We start from the raw sequence: 12,370 nt of genomic DNA, 5'->3' as shown, positions 1-12,370 counted from the left end.
TATAGAGAAGCCTCAAGGAGCAAGAGACCCTTAAATGACTATGAAAGAGTTTACAGTCACTTCAGCATCCAGTCCAAAGGTATAAGGGTAAAAGTAAATGTGGGAGCTGAGATGGGACACCTGGAACAAAAATCCTACACTCCACGTGCAGATTTAGAGATTTATGAGCTCTTACAATGAAACCCACACCCACACGCTCTAACGGAACTGTCCTTAGATCTCCTAAAGTGTTCCTGAAGTAAATCTCTGTGCCAACTGGAGTATTAGAAAAAAGAAGTGTGTTGGATGGAGAAAAATCTGATTTATATGCTGGTTCTTCTTCCCTCTTTCTTTATTCCCTCTCTTCCTTCCTTCTTCCTTTCTTTTTGCTGCAATTCCTTGAGTAGTTTTCCTAATCTAGTAGCTATAGCTCTTTCACTTTTAAAATAGAGATTGAAAATCCCTACCTCATAAATTTACAAATCCTGTTGGGATCATGGTTTGATGGAAACAATTGTCTGTAATTCTATTTTTTCCTTTCTGCTTTTCTACATTTCCCAAATTTTCTGCACTGGATACATTTCTAGGATAAACTTGAGAGGCAGCATATAGCATAGTATTGAGGAACATGGACTTCTTCGGAGTGCCTGGGTTCATATTTTGCTCCACTACTTACTAATTGTGTGACGTCAGGCAGCTAAGCAATCTATCCATGCCTTAATTTGTCACTCTGTAAAATAGAAATAAAAGAAGCATCCTACTTCATTGGATTTTTTTGAGGATAAATTAATTAAATTTAGTGAAAATCTCATGGAAAATGCTCAGTAAGTGTTCTTCATCATCATCATCACTTTCGTTACTTTGCTGATTATAAAATTAGTGTGCTATTCATTTAATCCTCTCTGTCCTTGGCATATACCTTACCATATAGAACCCAACTCTTATCGACTATGTTTTCTACCTCCTGGACATTTACATTTACATTCTTTTCTTAATGCAAACAGAATTTGGTTTGATGGATGATCCAGCTTTCTGGGATCACCTCCCAAATAAATACTTGTCTTTGAATTCTTGTTTCAGGGTCTGCTTCTGGACTTGGTCTGCTTCTGGACTTAGTCTGCTTCTCAGACTAAGACTAAGTATATTTAGTGCTGAGAATGCGAAATGGAAGGAAATATGGATAAACCTAAAATTAATAGCAGACTACCTAGGACATAGCAGAGAGCCCAGTGGAATGAAAGAGAGATGACTGAACTCTGCAAGCAGAACTTGAAGGCATGAATGGGCTCGTTCACTACTCCTGTGTGCAGGGAAAGGTAGAGGTGGGGTCAGTTTGGATCATACTAGTGGTTCTGTGATATAAGCTAGCTCCCAGAGATGACCGTGAGTGGAAATATCATCAGAACTTTTCTCAGAGTACACTTGGTACTACTGTCCAGTTTAAAACCAAAGCAGGGGATGTAAATAGGAAGTTCATAAAAGCAGAATGAGATGAGGTCATCTGTAGAAGTCATGAGAAACACATAAACTTATCATAAATTTAAATGCCTCTAAAAACAAATGCCTGATTCTTTTTCTGGCAGTATTGAAATTTACAAAACCAGACTGCCCTTCTTACTGAAAAAAATTTAAAATGCTAGCTAAAATATAAATAACATATTTTTGCATGCAAGCATGAGTGGGCGAGAAAGTCTGGAATTCTCGGAGGCCAAACATTGATTAAGAGCAGGAATCCATACAGGCCAGCAGAGGGTCAAGGCCAGCTTTAGCCTAAGGGCATTTGCAAGTCCAAGGGAACTTAAGAGTTGGTGGGTTTCACAGCTTGGTTTGGGGATAGGCTTCGCTGGCATGAGGTGACAATGTCAGAGCTCACACATAAAATGGGGTCTACAAAGAACTACACTCAGAGAAAAGATAAATGAAAAAAAAATTGTCCTCATTGCCTACCCTCTCCGAACCATCCCACACTTCACATCACATGGCTCAGCAAGGAAAGTTGATCGTCTCAGACCTTGACACTGGATGGAAAAGAGAAACATCCCCTGAGAGACTATAGTCACAAGATGTTCCTCTCATAGGTTTGCAATCCAATTCACACTATCTGCATGGTCTGAAAAATCTCAAGCTGAGAATTTAGCTTAAAGTTGTGTTTTTAGAGTAAGAGTATCTGCTTTAGTAAATAAATCCCGAAATATCAGTGGCTTGACACAACTCACATTTATTTCTTGCTTACACCACATCCAATTGCCAGAGGGCAGGGGCTGGAGGTGAGGAGCTCTCTAACAGAGGCACCTCTGTCTTCATTACGTGGCTGATAAGGGCTCTCTGAGAATCTGCATCTACCTGTCAGGGGAAGAAGGAGAGAATTCTGTGGGGGGATATTAAGGGGTGATGCAGTAGAATATTAACAATGGTCCCCAAGGAATCATGTCTCCCTATGCCCATGGCCATTCACATTGTGACTTTGAAAGCTTCTCCCATGAAGAGCTGGAATCTACTTCCCCACCCCTTGCATCTGGGTTGGACTTAAGACTCGTGTTGGCCAATAGAATGTGGTAGAGACAACCTTCTGGGGCTTCTGAGCTCAAGCCTTAACAGGGCTGGCAGCATCCACATTTTCCTTCTGAGATCCCAGCTGCCATGTTGAAAGGATATCCAGGCAATCCTGCTGGAGAGAGAGACCACGTAGAGGCCATGAGGTATGGGATGGCACGTGGAGAGACAAGCCACAAAGGGGAGAATCATGGCACAGTGAGTAACAAGGGCCCAGATGTGTGAGAGAGATCATCTTAGGCTTTTCAGCCCAATCCAGCTTACAGTGTAATGTCACATAACTGAGCCCAGGAAAGAGTAGTAAAATACTGCCCAGTGAACTGACAGGTTCATGAGAAATAATAAAATGGTGGTTGTTTTAAGGGACTGGGCCCTGGGGTTGTTGTGAAATAGTAGTAGGTAACTAAAACAGGTCTTCATTCAGTGGCGAGGTTTTTATGAACTAGGTTTGAAAATGGATGCATCCCTCCACTCGTGTTCATTGACAAGAACTCAGGCTCAATGCCACATCCACCTCCATCGATGGCTGGGAAATAGAGTCTAGCTATGTACCTAGGACGAGGAAGAAAATGTTTTGGTGGACAACTAGCTTGTTTCTGCCACAGAAATGGTCCCTGTTCCACTGTTCCCAAGCACTTAGCACAGGCAGAAACAGATAGTGTCTGAAGGAATTTACCTTTACTCCAGGCTTCAAAGAATTAGAACAAAGTTCGAAACAAGCCTAAAGATGAAGGAGACATAACTCTGGGTATTACGACTATTCAACAACAACACAAGAGAATGCTACGCCAAAGCAATTGAAAATAAACAATTTCCCCCAGATAATGATGTATCCACACTGACTCAAGAGTAATAGGAAATCTGAGTGACTCAGGAGTAGTAGGAAATCTGAGTAGCTCTATAACCATTGAAGATAAGGAATCAGCACTTAAAAGAGTCTCCACAAAGAAAATCTCAGATCCTAACAGATCTGTGGGCAAGTTCTAACAAAGATTCGAAGAAATGATAATTTAAACATTACTCATGCTCTTCAAAAGAACAACAAAAGAAAGAATATCCTCCAACATTTTACGAGGTGAGTACAATCATGTCACAAAAACCAACAAGGAGCTCAGAGAGTGGAAATTTACAGGATATTCTCATTCATGGACATATGTATAAAAATCCAAGGGGCTGGCTCTGTGACTGAGTGGTTAAGTTCACATACTCTGCTTCAGCGGCTCAGCATTCACTGGTTCAGATCCTGGGCGCAGACCTACGCACCGATCATCAAGCCATGCTGTGGTGGCATCCCACATAGAAGAACTAGAATGACCTACAGCCAGGATATACAACTATGTACTGGGGCTTTGAGGAGAAAAAAAAAGAAGATTGGCAGCAGATGTTAGCTCAGGGCTAATCTTCAAAAAAAAAACCCAAGAGAAAATTATAGCAAACCAAATTGAGCAGAATATAGAAAAGATACATCATGACCAAGTTGGATTGATCCTAGAAATGTGAGGTCGATTAAAAAACATATGTATATATATGTGTATAAATTAATAAAATTCACTACATTGACAGATTAAAAGAGTCCAGTTTCCAGTCTGGTATATAAGGAGCTTGGAAGTAATCACTCTGTCCTAACAACAAGTAAAAAGTTGAACAAACTAAAAATCAACAACTCTTCTTAGATACATTAGAGAGTTGAGGTCACAGGGCAAACTGTTGCCCAAAATACTGGGGACACAGACAGGCAGGTAGAGAGAATCACAACTTACAGGAACAGAAAGCTCTGCAGGAACCAGTGCCTGGGTAGGAAGACCTCAACAGTAGTTGCTGAATTGTTGGAGGCTCAGTGTGGATAAGACTGAGAGTTAAAAACTCTGGGGGGGGGCCACAGTCTTGTTGGGGGGAGGAGCACACTTTTGTGAGTTTTACCTCCTGGGGTTCTATCAGGTTCTCACAGTGAAGATAGGAGGAACAAACCCTCAAGCTTTCAGCAGGGGAGGGAGAAAGTGCCCTTTTGACATATGCCAGAGCATTCTGTTCTTCCTAACAAGGCTTGCCCTCAGGAGAAACTGTTTAACCAGAGCCTAACCTATTGGGGTTTTATCAGAGCCTAAGTGACCTGGAGGAAGGTCAGTTCCCATCTCCAGTTCCCTGTAGCCATCCTGTCCCTTCTAAGTGGGAGAAAAAACTGAGAGGCACTTGAGAAGTTGACAGTCCAAGGGCACAGACTCATTAGAAGACCGAAACTTATCAAAGGATTATAGAATGTTTCCCCTCCCCGACACCTTACCACCACATTAGGAAGGCCTATTTACGGCAGTTTCTTTTAGCTAGTACATCACGTCCAGCTATCAACAAAAAAATGACAAGGCGTACTACAGGCAAACAAAAGCACAGTTTGAAGAGACAGAGCAAACATCAAAACCACAGCCACATATGGCAGGAAGGTTGGGATTACCAGAGGAGCAATTTAAAATAATGATTAATACGCTACGGGCTTTAATGGAAAAAATACACAACATGCAAGAACAGATGGGTAATGTAGGCAAAGAGATGGAAATTCTAAGAAAGAACCAAAAAGAAAAATGCTAGAGATCAAAACACTATAACAGAAATGAAGAATACTTTTGATGAACTTATTAACAGACTGGACATGGCTGAGGAAAGAATCTCTAAGTTTAAGGATATGTGAATAGAAACTGAAAAAGCACAGAGAAAAAAAGACTGAAGAAAACAGAACAGAATATCCAAGAACTGTGGGACAACTACAAAAGGTATAACATACCCATGATGAGAATACTAGAAAAAGAAGAGAGAAAGGAATGGAAGAAATATTTGAAGCAATAATGATTGAAAATTTCCTCAAGTTTGCATCAGACACCAAACAACAGATTCAGGCAGCTCATAGAACACCAAGCAGGAAAAATGCCAAAAACAAAACAAAACAAAACACCTACACTGGACAGATCATATTCAAACTGCAGAAAAATCAAAGATACAGAAAAAATCTTGACAGAAGCCAGAGGAAGAATGCTTTACCTATAGAGGAGCAGTGATAAGAATAATATCCATCTTCTCCTGAGAAACCATGTAAACAAGTAAGTGAAGTGAAATATGTAAAGTGTTAAAAGAAAAAATCCACCAACCTAGAATTCTGTATTCTGCAAAATTATCCTCTAAAAATGAAAGAGAAACAAAGATTTTCTCAATTTTTGTTTTCTCAAGTTTCTGTTGCCAGTAGAACTACCTCACAAGAAATGTTAAAAAGAAGCTCTTTAAAGAGAAATGAAATGATATAGATCAAAAACTCAGATCTACATAAAGAAAGGAAGAGCATTAGAGAAGGAAAAATGTAATAAATAAAGGTGAAAAGATCAAAAGAGAAAAATATGAAAATAATCTTAATAGATTTAGAAAGGATGTTGGATGAAATTAAGTTTACATTTATTATATTTGTTTAAAAAAAACTTCTGGATGAAGGAATAGAAAAAAATTGTGTTAATTTGATAAAGTATCTTAAGAGAAAGAAAGGAAAGAAGGAAGCAAGAAGGGAGGGAGAAAAGAAGGAAGGAAGGACTGTGACAAGCACTTAATTTTATGTAAACATTTTAATATGTTTAAGAACAAGAAAGAGGAAAAGAAAAAAAGGCCTGCTGTCACCACTTCTATGTAATATTATCCAGTAAAGTAAAGAAAGAAAGAAAACTAGAAAGCATAAGGGTTGGAAGGAAAGAAAATTAAGCTGCCATAATTTAGAGCTGACATGATTGTCTACAGAAAATTTCCCCAAAATCTATAGCGTATCATTATAATGAATAAGAAGATTTAGCAAGTTTGCTGGAACGAAATCAACATAGAGAATTTAATTGCATTTCTATAAACCATCAATAGTAGATAGAAAGCATGATTGGTCAAAAAAACATCTAAAATAAAAATTAGTACTAGCTTGTGACTTTTCACAAAACAGATAGCTGCAATATTGATTGAATTTTTTTTGAATATATAGATCTAACTGGGAAGAATTGATGTCTTAAGAATATTACATGCTCGGGGCCAGCCCCCTTGTGTAGTGGTTGACTTTTGCACAGTCTGTTCTGGTGGCCCACACTCGCAGGTTCGGATGCTGGGCATGAATCTACACCACTCGTCAGTGCTGCTGAGGCAGCAACCCACATATAATGTGGAGGAAGACTGACACAGATATTAGCTCAAAGCTAATCCCCCTCAAGCAAAAAAAGAGGAAGATTGGCAAAAATGGTATATCCCTTCTTTTATTTAGGTCTTCTCTGATTTCCCTCAGCAATGTTTAGAGATTTAATTGTACAGTTCGATCACATATTATCAAGTTAAAGTTGTCCTTAAGTATTTCATGTTTTTATGCTATTGTATATGGTAGATTTTCCATTTCATTTTCCAGTTGTTCATTACTAAATTCACTTATTTCCAGTAGCTTTTATTCTTTGGTTATTACAGAGATGACACTATACATCAGCAGAGAAAGATTAAGATTTTAACAATTGGTTATCCTTACGGGAAAAAATGCTTCACACACACACAATTCTCAAGGAATTAAAAATTCGAGTGTGAGAGGCAAAACTATAAAATTTTCAGGAGACAGTCCAGAAAACCATATGTATGATATCACGATAAGGAAGAATTTCTTAAATAAGATACAGAAAGTTCAATCAATGAAGAAAAAGATTAATAAACTTGGATACATTAAAATTTCCTCCTGATAGAATAGGGGTCAGGATCTCACACTCTAGAGACTAATTGCTCTACGTGTGAATCCTGGCTCTTCCACTTACTACCAGTGTGAACTTAGGCAAATTACTTATACTCTCTGCCTCTCCTTCCTCAAAAGAAAGTAAGGTTGATAACAATACCTACATCATAGAGTTGATACGAAGATTAAATGGGTTATGATAGGATTGTGTTATGTAATTATGTAAATGTCTATAAAATAAAATTTTTAAAAAGATGTCAATGAGAGTAAAAAGTCAATCAAAAAACTAGGAGAAGATACAGTCATGCATCACTTAACATCAGGAACAGTTCTAAGAAATGCATCGTTAGGTGATTTTGGCATTGTGCAAACATCATAGAGTATACTTACACAAGTTTTGATAGGATAGCCTACTGCACACCTAGACTATATGGTACTAATTTTATGGGACCATTGTTGTATATGTGGTCTATCATTGGCCAAAATGTCCTTATGCAGTGAGTGACTGTATTTGCAACACATGTAACTGACCCAAAGTGTTAGAATATCTATCTATCTATCTATCTATCTATCTATCTATCTATCTATCTATCTCTCTGTCTATCCATCTCCATTCATCCATCCATCCACCCATCCATCCTCTTCGTATAACTCAAAATTAAAAGACCATGAGCAAGAGAGATAACAGGCACTTCACATAGAAGGAAACAAAGACTTTGAGGACAATTAGTCATTGTTTAGGAAAGCCAAAGATGCTCATACCTTATAACCCAGCAACTTCACTCTTAGGAATATACCCTGGAGGAACCATTATCCCTGCACTTCAGGAGATTTTTACAAGAATGTTTATCAGCAGTGCCACACAAAACAAAACAAAACAAAAAAACAAGACAAATTTCCCTCAATAGTAGATTGGATAAATAAGTTCTATAGTTCAATTTTTAGTAAAAATGAACAGCTAAATATATCAACCTGGATGAATCTCAAAGCATAATATTAAGCCAAAAAAAGCAAGTCACAGAAATATACATGCAGTTTGATTCCATTGATCTAAAGTTAAAAATATGCAATATGAAACAACGTGCTGTTTAGACGTACAAACATATGCGATAAGATGAAAAATAAAAACAGAAGAATGATATAACACAACACTCAAGCCAGTTACCTCTGAGGAAAATGGGAGGAATGGGATTAGCACGGGGAATGGGGGACTTTACTTTTAATAGAAATGTTCTATCAATCAAATTGGGTGACTGGTACTAGGGTGAGCATTGCATTATTATTCTTTATCTCCTCATGTTTTATGTTATTTTTTTTGAGTCAACCAAATGTTTGATAAAAACAATGATAACCAAATGTTAAAGTCATCACTGATAGAAGAGAATTATGATGTATAACTTTCACATGATGATAGAAAGAAAAAAAGGAACAAATTTTGATCACCATAGCAAAGGGCAAGGAAAAGAAAATAGAGAAATCCCAAAAAACCTAGACGTTCTAAAGTTAAAATTGAAAGTGGCATAAACAAAATTAGACAAAACAATTATAACAACTACTTTTAGGTAAATTTGGTAATTATAAGGCAATGATTCTCAGATTGTTTCAAGAAACAAAATAAAACAAAATTCAGCTGTCTGGAGAAGTACCTTCCAGGAAAATACAAACCACAAACAAGCAAATGAACAAAACAAAACGAATAAAGAATAGCAATATAACCACTAGCCAAAATAGAATTTGAGACAGAAAGCTTTAATTTGGGCAAAGGGGTTCATTTTATTTTCCAAAATTATAAAAACATTGAAAATAACATAGTTATGAATCAGCCAATTAATAATCTCACAGTATACAATTGTTCCTTATTATTCACAGAGTCCAGATTTGTGAATTTGCCTACTGGCTAAAACATATTTATAACCCTAAAATCAGTACTCGGGGCACTTTTGCAGTCATTCACAGACATGGGCTGAGTGGCAAAAAATTTGAGTCACCTGATGTGCAATGACCAGCTGAGGTCAACCCAGGCAAAGCTCTGCCTTCCTGTTCAGCTCTCAGACTGCAAACAAGTGTTCTTGTCATGGTCCAGTGAGCACCATGTTTTTCACATTTTTGTGATTTTCGTCGGTGATTTCACTCTTTAAAATGGCTCCCAAGTGTAGTGCTGAAGTGCCACTAGTGTTCCAAAGTGCAAGAAGGCTGAATGTGCCTTGTGGAGAAAATCTGTGCTAAATAAGCTTAATTCAGACGTGAGTGTTCGTGCTGTTGGCCCTGAGCTCAGAGTTAATGAATCAACAATATATATTAAATAAGATGTGTTTAAACAGAAACACATATAAAGCAAGATTGTATATTGGTGGGTTGATGACAATGTTGTGACCAGAGGCTTGTAGGAACCTAACTTACCATTTCCCCTGGGTGCAATAACTCAGTATCTGCTAATTTAGTCTTCCAGGTGAGTTTTAGAACATAATTCCAGAAATAATGAGAATCAGCCGTGTAAAACACAACATCACAATCACAGTAGGAGAACTGAACATGTCTCTGAGAATTCAACAAATCAATTAGATTAAATTTAACTGAAATATAGAGGATCTGAATAATGTGTACAATAAGCTTGTTTGGGCCTCTAGTTCTCCTCTTTGCCCAAAGTCCTAAAGCAAACAACCAGTCATAGATGAACTTTCCAACACTCCAGACTCCTAGATACTTACCCCTTCACCACTATTGTCATCTTCTCCAGTCCAGCTTAACCACCCACTCCCCTGGTCACACTGTAGACACTGTCATCACCAAAAACTGCACTATCTCTGAAATCTTGAGTTTAAAAATCCCACTATTTGTCTGCCACCCTGGTCCTACCCAACTCACTAACTCACACACTCCCACTGCACACGTCTTAAGCTCTTTGGAGACTGCCAAAATACTGACCTGGTAACCTTCTGCCTGTTTATTCCTCCCTTCCCTGTCCAACTCTGGGTCCGTGAATTCTCGAAATAATCACTCGCTTGCAATTACCCCCAGCTCCCTTGTTTCTCTCTTAGTCTCACTCCAGGGAATGCTCTCCCTCCAACCTTTACTTGGCCGATAGTTTGTAATCCTTTCAGACTCTGCCTGAGTATGAGTTCCTCTGGGTAGCCTTTCCTGATCATATTTCCAAACTGAGGGCAGCCTGGAATCTCTCTCTCAATTCCTCGCTTTTTTCATAGCACTTATAGCAACTTATAACTCTTTCTATTTGATGTGTGGTGCCCTTCCCCCCCACCAACTCTTGCACTAGAACATAAGTTCCAACAGGACAGGAATCCTGACTATCTTGTTCTCCCTACATTCTCAGTACCTAATGCAATGCCTTCTACATGTTAGAAATTCGGTAAGTACTTGCCATACAAAAGATGGTTATCAAATCGCCTACCCTATCAACAATACACATTATTTTCAAATGTCTGTCTGTGGAGTGATTACAAATTTAATCACAGATAAGGACGTAACCTTAATTAATTCTATAACGTAGAAATTACACCACCTACATTCTTTTACCATAGTGTAATAAAACCAAAAATATAATAAGGCAAAAATAATTAAAATGGATCCTAACTGGTTGGAAATCTAAAAATTCCACTTTCAATAACTCTTGGGAGGAAAAAAAAGAGACAATTAAAGGTTACAATTACAGAGATTTTAGAAATTAAAGAACATTATATTTCAAAATCAATTGCACGGATCCAAAGCTAACCTCAGGAAAATGTATAGTCTTAAGTGCTTTCTAATTTTAAGCAAGAAAAATAAAAATAAATTAACTAGGTATTCACGAAAAGAAGCTGAGGGAAAAAAGCATTGAAATGACAAAAATAAATGAGAGTTAAACAAATTAATCAAGACAAAAACAGTATATTGGAGATAAGAAGGAAAGAAAAAATTATTTGAACATATCCATAAAATAGATAATCTTTTGTCAACAGCACTCAAGGAAAAGGAGATCAAACATGAGCAAGTATTAGAAATGAAATTGGGCACATCATACGCACAGGGAGGAAAATAAATTTAATTGTAAGAGTCTTTTTAGCTGAACCTTCCTCTTTGCTTTCTCTAGACCTCTGCCTGGGAGCCAAGCTCCACAGGAGAGAGTTGCATAACAGTTCACACAATGGTTTTCCCATAAAGGCATAGTATGTGTCAACTTCAAAAGGGCCTCAACAATGCCCCCAAACAGAGCAAGTTTCTATGTCTTGCCCTCAACGACAAGCTTACTGTACATAGTATCAGATGCTCTATATTCTAATGAAATTTAATCTAACTGATCTGTTGAATTCTCAGAGACATGTTAAATTCTCCAATATTCTCTAAAACTGTAAATTCTCTAAGATTGCTGGTTTTCCTTTGGGCCTCCCCAACTCCCTGCCAACTTCCTCATATCAATAGCCTGACCTTTGACTTCTCAAGAAAATTTCAGCCACATTACCCTTTAACGTGTAAACTCGTTAAGATCTTTGTCTGTGTCATTCACTGATGCATCTCAAGCACTAAGACAGCGCCTGGCTCAGGCTGTTGCTCCCATGGAGCAAATGTATGCCAGATATACATACCTACACCCATCTGCACTCATTTTCTCTCCACCCTCTTTCAGTTCCGTGGAAGGAGTATCCCTCTTCCCAAACAAAACCAAAGCTTCAACCCATGCTTGAATTCCAATGCCCTCTCAGCTTCTCTGGAGTCTTACATTATCAGTTACTCTTTTCCTCTTTCTGACTCATACTTTAAACCACTTTCTTCCCAACTGCTTTTACCAATGCTCAAGTCTGTCCCGTTCAAAACATAACTCTCCTTAAACCAACATCTCCCCTCCAGCTTCCATATCTCTCCCTTTTGTCTGCTTCTTAGAATTCTTTGAGAAATTGTTTATATTCGCCTCTGTATGCCTTGGAGAGTCTCCATCTTACTAGCATCTCGTTTTGAAGCCCACAGCCTTCACTCATTCCAATTTGGCTTTCTTCACGACTTCACTGAAATGGTTCTTGTGTCAGGGATGCCATACTTGAGCATAAACCCAATGATTATTTTTTTAACACCTCATCCAACATAACCCTAGAGCCATCCGGAGCTCTGGACTGTTCCCGCCTTCTTCAA

The sequence above is a fragment of the Equus przewalskii genome, chromosome 21 (assembly GCF_037783145.1).
Source record: "Equus przewalskii isolate Varuska chromosome 21, EquPr2, whole genome shotgun sequence".
NCBI classification, from domain to species: domain Eukaryota; kingdom Metazoa; phylum Chordata; class Mammalia; order Perissodactyla; family Equidae; genus Equus; species Equus przewalskii.
This window is presented reverse-complemented; position numbering follows the sequence as displayed.